The 17291-nt window shown below is 35.7% G+C and overlaps 1 pseudogene; it reads left to right on the forward strand.

Annotated features, from left to right (window-relative positions):
• Positions 1–629: 629 nt before the first annotated feature.
• LOC113113617 (regulator of G-protein signaling 14-like) lies at positions 630–12286 on the forward strand (annotated as a pseudogene).
• The last annotated feature ends 5005 nt before the right edge of the window (positions 12287–17291 follow it).

A 17291-nucleotide genomic window follows, 5' to 3' on the forward strand; every position in this document is an offset into this window, starting at 1 on the left:
TGATTTAATTTGTTTTGATTTATTGTCCATGTATGTTTTTTTTTCTTTTTTTTTTTTTTTTGCTTTTTGTTTCTTATTAGTTGATACGGTTACATTTTTTTTAAATTAAGACTGTTAATCCACTGATGAGGGACACAATAGAACACGTTGGCACAATACATTTAACAAGCTGTTACATAAGTGAAGCAAGATTGTTACAGTTCATATAAAGCTTCAGTTTTCTGACAACTTCTGATCTGACAGTAATAATTTGTAATCCATTATGTTTATAATTGATGATTATTTTTCACAGTAATCTCTGTGCTCTGATTCACTGCACGTGTGACACCACAGTATGACAAATGCTGTGAAAAATGTTGCTTAATTTCTCTCCACATGAACAGACGTGGACGTTTGTTGTGCAAGTCCATTGTGCAAGAAACTGGTTACTTTACTGCCTGTTTGAGTACATTTGTGGCCCCTAATGGTTTGAGGTCATCCACTGTGGTTGGTTATTTAATAATTTCATTCGTCAGGTTTGTTTGAGTGCATAAGCGCAGGGGCAGGTGGGCCTTAGCACAGGTCTCATACCACACAAAGGGTTGCTTACAGTCGAAAGAGAGGTTTTGTCAGAGTAACCGCAGTTCCTCTTGCGGTGTGTTGCTATGGTAAGACTTCCCTTTGAAACAGGAAGTGACAAGAGCTGTAAGAAAGAGGGCTGGCAGGCAGCGTAGCTGTATAGGGGAACAGTTTGGAGCGACGTCCTCGGTGTCGTACCCTGATGTGGCCATGTCCAAGAAAATGAACACTCTGTCAGTGCCAGCGGGTCAGATGGTAAGTCTGGTTCAGGCCTGCTGGGGGGTTTTCTCCAGCTCAAGGATGAGGCTTCACTGATCGGTTCGGTTTAATGGGTGTGTGGTTGTGTGCATATGTTCAGAGTTGTTTCATGATCATTTAATATTTCATCTCAGCAATCAAAAATTTTTATGAACTTTTACATGAACATCCGATGAACATTTATAATCCAGAAGGTGATGGATTTTGGTTTATGGTGTTTAGTTGAGCATTTCAGCTGTTAGAAATTCCGACTGTGGCACAGGGAGATAATTGAGCGGTTTTCTTTGAGGAGTCGTAAATTTGTTGCTACTGTTTCATGACCGGTGTTTTCTTCTGGCTGGCTTGTTTAACTAGTCTTGGTGCATTTTTCCATCCACAGTCAGTCAGTCAGAGAGGATTTTTCGTCGTGTGTGTTTGATTTGAGGACAAAATTGTCCCCCGAAGTTGAGGTGAATCTGACAAAGCAGCTTTGGAGAAGTCTAGGGATGTCTTCAGGGGCAAAGATGATTCATAATTGGAACTAAGTCACTGGTTCAGTTCCGGGGGAATCTATGAATCAATAAGATGCATAGCTTGAATGCAATGTAAACGGCAACATGTCTGTGTGATGCGTACAAGTAAATATATTGCTAAAAATTCAGCAGTGTTTATTTTTAGGTAAAATTAATAGTTCATCCAAACATTAAAATATGCTGATAATGTACTCATCCTCAGGCCATCCAAGATGTAGATGAGTTTGTTTCTTCAGGGGAACAGATTTGGAGAAATGTAGCATTACGGACTTGCTCACCAATGGATCCTCTGCAGTGAATGGGTGCCGTCAGAATGAGAGTCCAAATAGCTGATAAACACATCACAATGATGCACAAGAAATCCACATCACTCCAGTATATCAATGAACATGTTGTAAAGCAAAAAGCTGTGTGTTTGCAAGAAACAAATCCATCAAGATGTTTAACTTACAAAACAAACAAAAAATAAAAACAATTTTAACCAGTCCATAATCCAAGCTTTCTCCAATCAAAAAAAAAAATGCATTTCTGAGTGAACCATTCCTTTAAATCTGTAGGGTAATAATTAGAATTATATAATATAAAATTATATTTTTATATAACATTCTCCTGAAAATTCTCTGTAAGTCTTACAAAAATCCATTTTGGCAAAAGCTTTCAATTCCTTTTTTGTGATTTTAAAAAAAACAACAACAACAAAAAAAAAAGTCAATGTTATTGTTTGCAGTTATTGCAATTAGCTTGTATAAAAAAGCAATCCATGGTGTGTCTTCATTTAGATGTCTTGTCAAATTGTGTTTAAGAAGAAATGCGAAAGCATGATGAGCCGCTGAGAAAATAAGCATTTTGCAATCAGGTTTTCACTTTGTTTCCATGGCAGTGCAACTTTCTATCACACAAACATGTTTTTGCCCAGTGGGTCAGTTGAAAGCTAACCTCACTAAATGTGACTGCTGCTTGAGTCGTGTCATGTCTCCTAATGAACTTTTTACTAACATCAAACACACCCATTTCCTGTTTGAGTGTACAGCTCAGGAAAAAAAAACCATGCAGCTGTTAGAATGTGATTTCCTGTGATACATTAATTCATGACTGTGATACAGGCCTCCATTGATTTCATGGTAGACTGATTGTGTTTGTTTGGTGTTGCAGACCCAGGCGGTTTCTGATGGGGGTGAGTGTTGTTTCTACTCTTCTTGTCAGTCTTGTGATCCGATCACAAGTGGGTCACCCACTGCATCATGTCAATCACGTAAACCGCTTTTTATGCATGTCTTACTCATCTCTAACTGTCATCTCCGTGCAGAGCTCAACTCCAAGTTACCCAGTCGTGGCAGCAGCTCCAGCCTATCAGAGAGCTCGAGCAGGACCGGTGGTCCTCAAGGGGCTGATGGTCCAGCCAGTCGGGTGGTCAGCTGGGCAGTGTGTTTCGAACACCTGCTTGAAGACCGTGTCGGTGTGCGATACTTCACCGTAAGATTCAGTGCTGCTTTTTATGAAGCCAATATTGGTTTGATTATCCATCATTATTTTTTTTTCTCAGAAAAATCATTGAATATCAAATATGACTTTGAGGAACGTTTATTTGTTTATCTCTCATTCATCTGTGTATGACATTGCATTTTGTTTTGATCATCAAACTAAACATTTAAATATCTTCTTACGAAGACACATTATTGGAGATCTAGAGTGACCACTGATATTTCTATCATTTTATGTTTATACTGTTATAAAGATCTCATTGATTTACTTTACAAGCTATCAGAATTTATCTTACTTTTGCGACCTTTAAATATCAGCATCTGTTCCAAACTGCATAAATTTGATCAGTTTGGGCCTCTGTGGTTATTTTATTTTTTGAGTGGGAGCATTTAAAGATATACCACACCATATGCAAGATTCATATCAGTGTTAGGGATTGTGAGTTAAACAAACCTCTTGTTTCTGCAAATTATATGAATGCTATTAGTTTTCAAGAGATATGGCTTTCGCATCTGATATAAAATTAAACCATTTGTTTTTTCCCCCCATGTTGTTGACAGTAGCATTAGATATAAGCATAATAAAATATGACCTCTTCACATCCAAGCAGTTGATCAGGATTTCAGGTTATTAAAACTAGTTTTATGTGTCAGCATGTAGCAAGCTGATGCACAAATGTCACTGCTCGTGATAAAAAGGAAGCACTCATTCATGGGTAAAAACACATAATTTACACCTAGAGCTTTTGTTCATTAAATGTGTGAATCATTGAAGTGTTGTGCTTTTCTTTCTTTCTTCCTGTCTCACAGGAGTTTCTCAAATCCGAGGTGAGTGCTGAGAATATTCTGTTCTACGAAGCCTGTGAAAAGTTCAAGAAAATCCCAGCCACTAGACTGGAAGAGGTATGCAAAACACTTGTTTAACTTCTTGTAAACGAAAATCCAATGTAAAAATCTAATTGAAAAGAAGAAAACCTTATTTAAACCCATTTAAACTAAAAATCCCATTTAAATTAGAATTTTGGATTTCCGAAGATACATTATAACTTGAAATCAGCAGATTTTTCTGTATTATTTTTTAAGTAAAACAGACGTTTTTCTTAAAGCTACCGTGGGTTTAATGCCTTTCTCAAGGGCAGGATAGCAGCCCATGTGTCTCCATCAACATTGTAATCAATTGATGAAATGTAACAAAACTAGGATCTTGCACAATTAATGGGTTTTAACCTGAGCTGAGCTGAAAAACCCTTATAACAACATCCCCGTGATCTATTCACTAGAAATTCTAGTTTTGCTCATTGATTTGTGTTTGAGTGTTTACCATGTGCATCTGCACTTTTTCTTCTCTGTATGATCTGAATCTATGGTCATAACTAGCAGTTATCACCCTAAAACTCTCAAATGTCCCCCATCAGCTGAAGAAAGAGGCGCGTTCCATCTACGACAGTTTTCTTTCTGAGAGCTCTCTGCATGCGGTTAATATCGACGATACGGCCCAGATTGAAGAGAGTGCATTAGAGACGCCTACGCCCGACATGTTCAATAAAGCACAGGGACAGGTATGAGATATGGGTGGGTGGTAAGATAAACTGTCAACGCCAGTACTGTACAGTACTGTAAAATACTCATCATGATATACATGTCATGAAATATCATAAATATATATGTATGTTTATTTTTTTTTTTACTTTAATGAGCAAAAGGGATTGGATATTTCAAGTATAATGTAAAGCATTTTTTGCACAATACGATAAAATTAAAACCAAAAGATCAGGTTATTCATAACAAATGAAGGTTTCATTGCAACCTCAGCTTTATAAGAGTTCTGACTACAAGTACCCAGAGGAAGTCTCATTAATAAAATGATTATTTTCCGCTGCTGTAGATCTTCAAGCTGATGAAAATGGACAGCTACACGAGGTTTGTCCGCTCTCCGCTCTACCAGAACTGCATGCTGTCTTGTGTGGAGGGTCGTCCTCTTCCAAGTGTTGGAACCCCGGAGCCCAGAAGCAAAATGTCTAAAAAGAGTGCAACGCCACCTAATAACAGAAAGGTAACCTTTAAAGTCAATTCAAGGCAAGTTTGGAATCAATGAATCAATGAGTCATTCCTGTGACACAAACCATAGTCCTCCTAACCCTATTCCTATCAAGTCAGGCTGTTTTTGCCACTTATTCTGACCAACCTCTGACCGGATGTTAACATCTGAAGTGACCATAAAAATTGAAACGAGGTCACTGTTATACACTAGTTCAGTCTGTCCAAACATAATAACTGATTATCTCAGACATGACTCTGAAATGTACAGTTCGGTTTTAAAATTGATTTCCACACTTCCGTTCAAAAGTTTGAACCCTCCGCATTTTAAGTCTAAACTCTTTTGGCACTAATATCGCAATTATTTGATAAAAAAAAAAAAACTATTAAAAAATGTTCTATGTGAATGTATTGTAAAATGTCATTTATTTCTATGCTTTTTAAAGCTGAATTTTCAGCATCATTACTCCAGTCTTCAGTGTCACATGATCCTTCAGAAATCAGCTTAATATGCTGATTTGCTGCTCAAGAAGGGTTTCTTATCAATGTTGAAAACATTGAATTATAATTTTTTTGATTGGTACAGCCTGTTTTACGTACCTTGCCAGTAAACTAATAGTGATTAACAACAGGAATCACACACATTTGCCAATTAATCTACATGGAGAAGAGACTAAACCCCAAACATGTTCTATAAAATGCTAAATTTGTCTAATTTAGACTGTACTGAATATAAAGTTTTTTTATGCATTTATTTTTGTCACCTTTGAATAATAAGAGTAGTTTTGGTCCACTGGCTTGTTGCTTCATAATGTCTTTATTGCAAAATATCTGTAGTGCTTTTTAGATCTTCAGTTGAGTTTCAGTTGATCTATTCTGACACTACTTGCATGTGCAGCGTGAATGCTGTTAATATGGGCTCTGAAATGAATCTGTGTAGCATAAAGTGCAAGTGTAAACTGTTTAAAATGGAATAATTGTGTGAGAAAGTGTTACCACTCCACCGTGGGAATTTGATGCTGTGTCAGTGAGCTATCAGTCTGTGAACCACAGTGAAAAAAGTGCTTATACGTGTATAATTGTGTTTTTGGAGCAGAGTGTTGAGTTGAAAGTGCCCTCATCCGACAGCAAGACCAACAGGAAGAAGAGGTTAGAGAAGAGAGGCTCATGGGGAGGTACCATCTGACTCAGTGCTTCTTTATCTGTGTGCGGCATCTTTGTGGACGTGTCTGCAGTGCATGCCATCATCTCAAGAGTCGCTCTCATGAACATGCATATTTCATGTGACTAATGGTTAAAAGTTGTCCATAGTTAAAAGGCTTATGCAATGCTTTGCAAACGGTCATAATTTATATACAAATGATAATTTTCTACTCTGATTTAAACGCTTCATTTTAAGGGGCGTGTCTGCTATGAGACTTCAATGAAAACGCACACTGCTGTGATTGGCTGATATTTTTGCATACAAAATGAGCATTACTATACATGAAGAACTCTCTCTGAAACTTTCACTCTAACAGCCACCTACTGTGACCGTTTTGATCATAGCATTATATTTTGATCTATTCGCATCGCATTTGCAATGCTGCGTTGTAGCCGAACATGGTCATGTCCCTATGATGATTGATAATCTCCTTAATGCAACATAATTACTACATAAATACTTTAATCATAACTAGCATAACGTAAACAATGTAAATAAGAGCAGACTGTGAATTTGATTATAACAGGAGTCTTGGCGAAAATACAGAAATCAAATCACTGACAGACTTGCGTGCTCCACAGATTATAAAGAGAACAATCTTTAATCGCTTTCTGTATATAAAAATGTTTGCAATATAGATAACAGATGGTTTTCATGCAACTAACAGGTATAGCAACAAAGTTAATTGTGTAGTTGCTGGCTTGAATCACTATTGCGTGAATGGCAAAATGTCTGTAAATATACATATTACACCAATCACAGCTCTTGGTGCTCGTGAAATATAGTACCAGATTTTTATATTGTTTCTTGAGTTTAATTTAAATATATATTTAATGGTTTTAAGACCAAAAAGAAGGGTGCAATCCAGCTGTTTGTTTTGCACCAGAAAGAAGGGCATAGGAAAACCAGGTGTTTCAGAAGGGTAGAAACTAATGTCTTAAACTAGTTTTTTTTAGTTCTGAACATCCATGGAAACTTTCAAACTTTTTAATGTCTCTTTGTTTGCATGCTTTTTCAGCCATAATTACGCTAACAGTGTTTGTTTCTCAGCTGACCAGTCGTATCAGCATGTGATGGTGTCTCGTAAAGAGTCTCAGATCTCAGTGAAGTCTAACAGCAGTCTGGAGTTGGTCTCTGGATTTGGGCGAGCTGAGGTATCTACATCAATCCAAATATTCCTCCAAATTAATGTTTTTGCTTTTCATGAAGGGAATGCAAATCCATGTAGGACCACAAAAATATAGCACCGTATTCAGTATTATGATGACATGTACTGCTGTTAAAATCATTGGGCTAGTAGTGTTAAAAAAAAAAAAAAGCTTCACAGCCTAAACAAAAGCATGATTTGCTTTTGCTAGCTGTCCTTGTGGGGAAAACGTACGGTTTAACATACAAGAGTATTTAGTATGAAAATAATATACTTTTATCTCTTCTGGAAGCTGCTTCAAACTGGCAAAATAGCTAAGAGTGGATTCCTTTTGTTTTTTGGCCAAAAGCTTGAACACATCTCTGCAAACAAGATAATAGACATGAGCTAGAAGTCTCAGAAGTTAGTTTGATTTCATTTCAGCAGTTGCAAGATATGTTCGAATGAAAAATGGAAAAGCATTATGTTTTTAATAGTTTGTTCTGTCTCTGTCAGAACGGGCGCTGCAATGTGGCCATCTCTGATCCAGAAGCCTTGAGTTGTGGTTCTCCGACAGCCGATAAGTACTGCTGTGTCTACCTGCCGGACGGGACCGCCAGCCTGGCCCCTGCCAAACCCAGCGTGAGCCTCAGAGACATGCTGAGCAGCCTGTGTGAGAAGAGAGGCTTTCCTCTGAAAGATGTCATCATCTACCTACAAGGCAAAGATAAGGTCAGTCTGGCAACCTAAATGAGGGCAATGAGGTCTTCACACATTTATCTTACCTGTGACTTCAGCTTTATGGCTCCACAAGATCTTTGACAACGGCAAGCATTGTCAAGTTGCATTTGATCTATACAATACAGATTGTTTTAAACTTTTAGCTTCCCAGTAAAAGCTCTTCAATTATGAATTTCAGCTTTAAATCAGCTGTGAAAAGCCAATAGTATCATTATTCAGCTCAAGTCAGATCAGTGTTTAGTTAGTTCAATAATAGTGCAAAATATTTTGACATTCAATCTCTGCATCATGTCTTTGTATACTATATCTATTATTTTAAATTCCATTACTGCAAAAGCAATGTTTAGTTTTGCAAGATTATTTTCTGCCCTCTCTCGATCTCTGAGAATTCAATTTAGAGTGGCATTAAAACATCCAGTTTATGACTTAATAATGTTCATGAACACCGCTCTGATTGGTTAAATGCTTTGCATGTGAAATTAGATATTTATACATGGGTTGTTTTAGTATCGAGATGCTATTACTGGTTTATTATTATTACAAGTTAGTTTTTATTTTTAGATTCGGTTTTTAATTGTTTATGCATGTATTTGGCGAATGGCCACAACTGAAACGTAAATTTACACCCCTTTTTGGCTGAAATGGAAAATTTACAAGTTTATTCTATTAAATATTAAATGTTTTACATATATTTGTCTTCTGAGCTTTTTAATGCACCAGTTTTAAGACTATATTATTGGTCTAAGTTTATTTATTTATTTTTTTAACCATGATATTTGTGAGGATAATGAATGTTTGCTTCTCGACAGCCTCTTTCTCTGGATCAGGACAGCGCTCTGTTTGGAGATCAACAGCTCACTTTGGAGCTCAAAGTTACATTTGCGTGAGTCACACATATTGTACGCACACAGACCTTAGATAATCATAAACGCAATAGTTGAAAAAACCTTAAACATTAAATAATACCCTTAACCTTTTAAGGATACACCAGCATCTTATCTAGCATCAGCTAACTGCAATACCCAAAATCTTCTTTAGACATTTATTTTATTTCTAGCATTTTGTTTTATGGTTCTAGTTTTAGTTACCTGTAACCGCCGTGGGGCTCAGATATGTTGACAGGTTTGTTTGTGTGCAGGCTGTACATTGCGTTTGCAGAAAGAACGATAGGAATCATTGCAAAGTCGAGCAAGAATTTGGGCGATACACTTTCCACTGTCCTACAGAAATACCAAGTGCGACCTCAGGATGTGCAGGTTACTCTGGTGTGTAAACGCTTTATCCCACATGTCAAAAACTGATGTGTGAGGCAGTGAACAATGGGAGTTTTGTGAACACACAGAGCATTTGAAATAAAACTTTTTTTTTTCTTTTCCCTTTCATTCCAGAGTGGCTCAAATGAACCTCTAAACATGAGTACAAACGTGTTTCGTCTTGCCAACAAAACACTGTGTTTGGACAAAGTTAAAGGTGCGTTAACAGTTTTCATTTTAAACTGATAAATTGTTGCACAATTTATATTGATCTACAAAATAAATGTGTTTGGTAATATACTTAAGTAGAAAAACTTATTTTATAAATAAAAATAATACATCTAATTTAAATATTTTATTTATTTTATTAAAAATTATTTAAATTTAAATGATTTATTTATTTTTTTACAAATTTTATTAAAATTCTATAATTCACTCATCTATCATTCTAGTTTGTATATTTGTGTATGTGCATTATTGGGCAAAAGTTTAGACCCAGTACATTTTATTACCTTAAATCTTTTGATCTGCTCAAATGGTTCAAAATACATTGTCTAATTTTACAAATCTCTACAAAACTAACATTGAAGTAAAAACAAATAAGTAGATAAGTTGGACAAGATAATGAAGAGAAAAAAAACTGTAGACTGTGTTAAAAACATAAACTTGAGGTCTGTATTTTTTAGGCTTTAAATTCTGTCAAGCTAACACAATGAACTCGATTTCTTTTCTTTTCCACTTCTAGTATCTTCTTGCAGGATTTAAATCAATGTCTCTGGGTTTAGTTATGCAAACCGCTTGTGATATTCTCTCTGTCTCTCTTGTGTCAGTTTGCGTTAGGCTTATTGTACTTTCCCGTCACAGTGTTTTTGCCCCACTCAAATGAAACCTCCACCTCAGGGGTCATTGCAGGCTTTAAAGCAGCGTTTGAAAGCTCATTTCCTCGCTGTAGCTCTTCAGATGGAGCGGAGAGGGCTGAAGGGACCACCACATTACACCAGACCTTAAAAATAGGATTATGTGGGAGGTGTTAACTGACAGTCTTTCTTGTGATCTCATTTCCTCACTCCTCAGACTGTTTAATGACGTGTATCTCTGTGTTTTAGTTGGTTTGGAGACTCAAGCCGCTTTACCAACAGCCAAAGCAAATCCCAGACCCAGAAGAAACCAGGAAATGGATGGTAATGCAGAAGTCTTACATTTATGGTGTATATTAACATGCTAGTTATGCAACCTTCAACTGAAAGCCAAAGCCAGGAAATGCACATTATGTGATCTCATGTGCAAACTACCCTGTGTTTTCGAAAGAAATGCAGTGCTCATAATTTGTCCATCCATTATGAGGACTGAATCTATTTATTTTTACATTTAATTTGTTTTGAAAACATTATATTCCACTTGCATTTAAGTTATTTAATTTGTTTTATTATTAATTACATATTATTGCATACTGGTCAGTGTACTAATAGTATGCACTAAGCCATAGCTTGTGTTCTATTGAATATGACCGTATTTGTCTGACATATCAAAACTGTTGGGCTGTTTTCTTTCAGGTCTTGTTGAGCTGCTGTCCCGTGCACAGTGCAGTCGTGTGGAGGACCAGCGTGGTTTACTCACCAAAGAGCAGCTGGAGTTACCGCAGTTCCTGCAGCTGCCAGCAGGGAACGAAGAGCAGACTTCCTGCGACCAGACACAGGATTGTGCCCTTTGACCTGAAAACCATTCAAGCACTATTCAAGCAACTTAAGACTCAAATCAGTTAGCTGTATGGGAGACTGGAGGAGAGAAACTCTGAAAAGGTTACGCAAGTGTGTGTGTGTGTGTGTGTGAGAGAGCGAGAGAGAGTGAGTTGAGGTTTCTTAACCTTGAGAGTGATTGAGTAAAGTGTATATTTTGTAAATTACAGACACTGCCATGTAGAGCTCTTAGAAACGCTGCCTGTCAAATAATGCAAAATTATAGAAAGTTGCCTTTAAAAAAAAATCCAACTACATTTGCTTACTAAAACAATTGTATTTATTTTCATATCAGATTGTATGTGCAATATCAAGTGTGCTCTTATTTATCAGAACATATTTGGTATGGGAACTCATCTAGTATGACTTTATATTGAGTGTGTTTTGTTTTTCTTTTGTTCACAGTGAGTTTTAGGGTCTGATTAAAAATGGTTTTGTGTGAGCTGTTGTGTGAAACTGCACTGTGTTGCGTGTGATTTTAGGCACTTTGTTTCATTTGGTGAGACAATCTGATATGAAATGAGATAAGCAAGGTCATATTTAGTTTTGAAATAATTTATTTCAAATGTCCTAAATTAAATGTAATTTCCACTCGATGTTGTTCCAAAACTGTATGACCATGATCATTCATTTAAATTGTTTGTGTATTATTTGTCTAGTACTACTCTTTTGTGTAAAATGAAAGCATATATTGGACATTTACTTTAAATTTATAATTTTTTTCTCCAAATTCTCAGACAAACATCAGAATTATGAAATATAAACTCTGAATTATTAAATTTACATCTTGCTATTCTGAGTTTTTCAACATATTTGCCTGAATTTATTTATTTATTTTATTTTTTTACAATCTCACAATTCAACTTGCAATTGCAAGTTTACATTTCACAGTTTTGCACAGAATTGCGAATGCGAATTGCAAATCTGACTTTATATCTCGCAGTTGTGAGAAAAGTAAATGTTAAGAGTCCAGTTGCCTAAATCGGGAGTAAACCAGTGCCAAACTACAGAATATTCCAGGGCTTCTCAAGTCATGCAGGCTTTCATGGTACTGTATGAGCAAAGAGCAGTGTGAACTTTCAAAATGTCTCATTTCCTCCTACAAAACGTTATACAGGTTTAGAACGGTGTGAGGTTGAGTAAAAGATCACATTTCCTTTAAATGAATCTCTTCTCTGATATTGAGTCACGTACTGTCATTTTAACTAGAGCAATGAAGTCACTTATCAGTATTTTGCTGTTTTTCTCTAGTGTGTGTAGAATGTTTCACTTCCTCTCTGATATGGTTGTCTCAGATTCGTTTTGTCTGAAATGCAGGGGAGCATTACTGTGTTGTCATCAACTAAATGTAAAAAAAAAAAAAAAAAAAAAAAAAAAAAATGCCACGAAGTATTTTGTTTTGCTTTAGAACATTGATTTTTAAACCTGTGAATCCATTAGAATATATGAAGAGATTTTTAGGTGCACCTCTAGTTTTTCTCTTCCCCCTTTTCTGAAGCAACGCAGCATGGCCTCGTCCCCTTTGCTGCCTCTTCATGAGGGCGGGGTTTATCTGGGTTTGTGATGTCATGAACCCGGGAAGTAATTTTTGTAAACCACTAAAATGCGTTCAAAAGGTGCATACAATAATGTGTGTGTGTGTGTGTGTGTGTGTTTGTCACTCATTTGCTCCTGTTTATTCGGCAAATATTTGTAAATAATTTTTGCGTCATTACACATTGTTTTAAATATTCTGGAGACTTAATTGTAACGTTTTAATCAGACATTGATTTGATTATTAAAAAGGTTGTTTGATGTCATTAAATATTGCCAAACATGGTCACCTTTTGTATGCATTTGAGTGTTTCCAGCCCTTCATCTCTCTCTGTCTCACCTTCATCATTCTCTTACACTCATCCATAGTGTGTGTTCGTGACTGGGCTGGTGGGTGTGTATGCTTGTCTGTGAAATTATGAATGGGATGTGCGCGCGTATGTGTGTGTGCGTGTGTATGTGTGTGTGAGAGAGAAAGAGAGTGAGAGAAAGGGAGGGATGGAAAGACACTGCATCGTGAAAGGAAGATTCACTCCCTCGCTGCTCACCTTCACAGACAGACAGGAGAAGGGTAAGCCATCATCTATTTCCATTTGATCATCATCCATTATAATCAGACGATTAATAGTATGTTTTTATTGTATTTGTGTAAGTATTGTATGATGTGCCCCGTCTTGAACACCAGGATGTGTGTGTTATACTGGTGTATTTGTATGCAGCAGTTGTTCCAGAATCACTGAAAGGCGAATGGACTCAAACTGCGTCCTATTCTGATGATTTGTGTTTAGTAACCTGGACTAAAATGGTGTTTGTTTCCGGACATTCAGAGCCTTGGTTCTGATTTCATGATGTTAGACAGCAAATCTTGCTCTTTAGTGTCTATGGAAGAGGATAATGGGTCTATTTCTGTCCTCCCCACTGAATGGTTTCTTTTAAGAATTTATTAGGAACAACAAATGAAGGTGTTGGTGTGGTATTAAATATGTACTGCAGGTCTGACTCACAGAAATATCATGACAGTATGAGAATATGACTGACATGACTGGAACTGATGTCCAAGAGATGCCTCACCCAAAAATGAAAATGTTCATTTACTCAGAGATATTTTGAAGAATGTAGCTAACCAAACATTTGACTGTAGCCATTGACCATCATTTTTTTATACTATGGAAGTCAATGGCTATCATCAGCTGTTCTTCAAAATATCTTATTTTGTGTTCAGTATAGAAAGTTATATCAGATGTTTGATAGTTATATACCATGCTACAGTAAGATGCTTTGCTATGGTAATACTACGGTATCTTTTGGTGTTCAAGTTTTGATGAATTCTTTAGACCTTATCTAACATAATACCGAGTCTAATGTGTTTAGGTCTAAATATTAAGTACAGAGATCCAAATTTGCATTATGACATTTTAAAGTTTATAATATAATTTTATTGTAGTATAGAGTATATTGTGTATATATAGAGTTTGAGTAGACATTTAGAATAATTATGAGTTACTATTGCTATAAAATTTGTAATTTGATTTATTTTATTAAATAATTTGTAATGTGTATATAATTGCATACATTAACATATAATAACAATTATATAAATTATAAATCTATATTCTATAGTTTATGCAATATATATAACATGTCAAGTTATGGTTTAAGTATTTCAGATTATTATTAATACAAATTGTTATAGTGTGTGTGTGTGTATGTGTGTGTGTATATATATATATATAGAGAGAGAGCATATGCAATACAATACAATTAGAGTGAAGACTTTAATCGTTGTTGTTATTATTAATGTTATAGAATTAGTTTATTAATTTAAATGCTTTTGAGGATCTCTTGTACAACCCCCAGCCTGAGAACCAATGCAATAACACTTAAAAATCTGTTGGTTGCTTTAATACAGGCATACACTGTATTTTCTTTGAGCACAAACATGTATAAACAATGCTTATATAGTATTGTTGCCCAGTTTGTGTGGAATACTGTGTAATCAGAATAAGAAACCGAAAAAACACAAAAGTCTGTGCAAGTCAAAACATCTCCAGGGCCCCAAAAAACCCCTCAGACCCCAAGAGGGTTAAAATAACACTTTGGCAACCACCTTGAACACACTACAAACCACAGCAGCCTCTTGAAAAGCTTTCCCACCACACTCTTCTGTCCTAGAGAGCTAAAAGGACAATGTTGTGTATGGCTCACAGAACAATAGAATCATGAAGATCATCGGATATCATTTAGAGATCCGCTCATCTGAGCGTGTGTGTGTGTGTGTCACTATATCGTGGTCTCTCTGGCTCAGAAACGTCACCTTTAGTGTCGTTGACTCACTGGTGTGGATGAATCGATAGGAAGTGTGTCTTCCTCCTCTCGAGTCACAGAGCTCTTCACAGTGACACCAGAACATCGAGAGTTTAACCTCTCACACACACTCATTGCTTTCATTTGAACTTCTCACATGCACACTGTCCTCAGAGGATGCCTGTTCATCACTGCTCAACAGGCGGTGGATTGTGAGGCCTTAATTGAACAGCTAACTCGAAAAAAATTCTATAATTTTAATCTGTATTATTTCAACCCAGGGCTTTCTGGTTACAAATTTCTGGCATGAATTGTAAAAAGTAGATATTTAATTGCATGTCAGAGCTGCTTTTGTACCATGCAGTATTTATACTGTCATGCAAAAGTAGCATAAAAGTAAATGCATATGACTTGTGTAGTAAGTATTTATACATCAACATAATATTCAAGACATGGCTGGTGTGACCAAAGCAATTTTGCTTCTTATTATCAAAACTTTTAAAGTGAACTCCTTCTAAATGCCCTGTTTGCATCCATTTGAATCAGATTACTTTTTTTTTTTTTTTTTTTTTTTTACAATTGAAGAACAAGTCAAAATTATTTTGTGCTATCACTGGCATTTATACCCAAAAAACTGTACAGTATCATATTTGATAAGTATAAGGCCTCTTAATTATGAATTTGATAAAAGCTTTGCTTAAAATCCTTCAATTCTCTTTACTGAAGTAAACATAAGAATAATTTGATTGTTGGTAAGATTTGACAACTGTTTTTACTTGATTATCCAGACATCATTTTTTGGAAAAATCATGCTCAAATGTATAATATTAACGTTCCTTTTGAGGAATGTTTATTTGTTCATCTCTCAATATTATAATATTATAAAGTCACTGCATTACAAACGTCAGAATTTCCTGGTACTTGTATCAGCATCCGCACCAAAAATGCATATTTTTGCTCCGTTTGGGCCTCTGAATAAAATTGAGTTTTTCTTTTTTTTTCTCATGAGCTCTATATTCTCCGTGTCATACTTCGAGCCATAAAAGCCTGATGTATTGTGAATACTCCACAAAAACACATGCACACTTTTCTATATATAAAGGTTTAAAAAACTGTTCTATAAAAAAAAAAAAATACAAAAATTATTTCAGGTATTAGAGGGTTAACTTTTGAGCGTAGATTGTTTCTCTTTAGACACTGGTCAGTGTGCTGTAGTGCCCTCTAGTGTTAGTGTGACGCAACACACTTCCTCTCCACAGGCTGTGTATAACAACCGATGAATGCTTGAATCTGATTGGCTGACGAACGTTCTGAGGTGTGCAATTATTTTCAGGGAAACACACGGCGAACGTAGTTCCAGACATATGGAAGCATATGGGTAGCAATATTCAATTTGGACATTCAATTTACATTTTCCAATACAATTTTGCAACGTTTGGTGCAAAATGAAAATTAAGTTACATAATTTTCATTTGCCATTTCATACACTAGTTTTAATATGTAAAATTAATACCAATTTTAACGCTTTATAAGTTGCAAAATTAAAATAAAAATGTATTACAGAAATGATTAGATATGTATAACATGTTCAAGCAAAAACTGTGGCAAAATGATCATTCAAATGCTATTTTTCTTAATTGCATTAACACTCACAGTCAAGACACTTACGATTGCATTTTCATTCAATGTCCTCCAATGAATGTACGATCACGTATCTGCCCCCTCGCGCCATGTCACAAGGCGGGGCTTGCAGAAGGTCAAGAGACTCAAAACTCAAGAAGAGGATTCAAATGAAAGAACATGGACAGTTGGTCCTTGTACGTTTTGATCATTTTGGTTTATGGCTTCAATATTTAATTCGCACTTGTGGGTGGAGCTGAAACGCTGCTTTCTTCTGATTGGTCGAATCGCTCCAGCTTCAGCTCGGTCTTTTCATTCTTTCAGACAGAATAAGAGTCAGTGCGAGTGCGGCACTGTAATGTCTGAAGCCACCGTTCACTTTTAATTAGCATAATATTCAAATCAGATGTAGCTATCATTTATTTATAAATATAAATAAATATAATTCAAAATAAATATAAATATAGCATAACATGATCGGCTCGGAATGAATTTTCAAAGTGCACATTTAATTTTGCTACATCAATTGCGGGAAATTGAATGAAAATGCAATCGGAAGTGTTTTGACAGTCTAAATGCATTTAAGAAAAATAGCATTTGAACATGTTTATACAAATCTAATCATTTCTGTAATACATTTTCATTTTAATTTTGCAACTTGTAAAGCATTAAAATTATGATTCATTTTACATATTAAAACTAGTGTATGAAATGGAAAATTAAAATGATGTAATTTAATTTTCATTTTGCAGCTAACGTTGCACAAATGTATTGGAAAATGTAAATGTAAATACAGAAATGCATTGCCATTTTACATATTGCATTGTCATTTTGCATATTACGTTCCAAATTGAATATTGCTACACATTTGCTTCCATACAGGCAGCTCTCTTGACCGCATTACAGTTCCATATCACTTTGCATCATT

This window comes from Carassius auratus, chromosome 14, assembly GCF_003368295.1.
Source record: "Carassius auratus strain Wakin chromosome 14, ASM336829v1, whole genome shotgun sequence".
Classification (NCBI taxonomy): domain Eukaryota; kingdom Metazoa; phylum Chordata; class Actinopteri; order Cypriniformes; family Cyprinidae; genus Carassius; species Carassius auratus.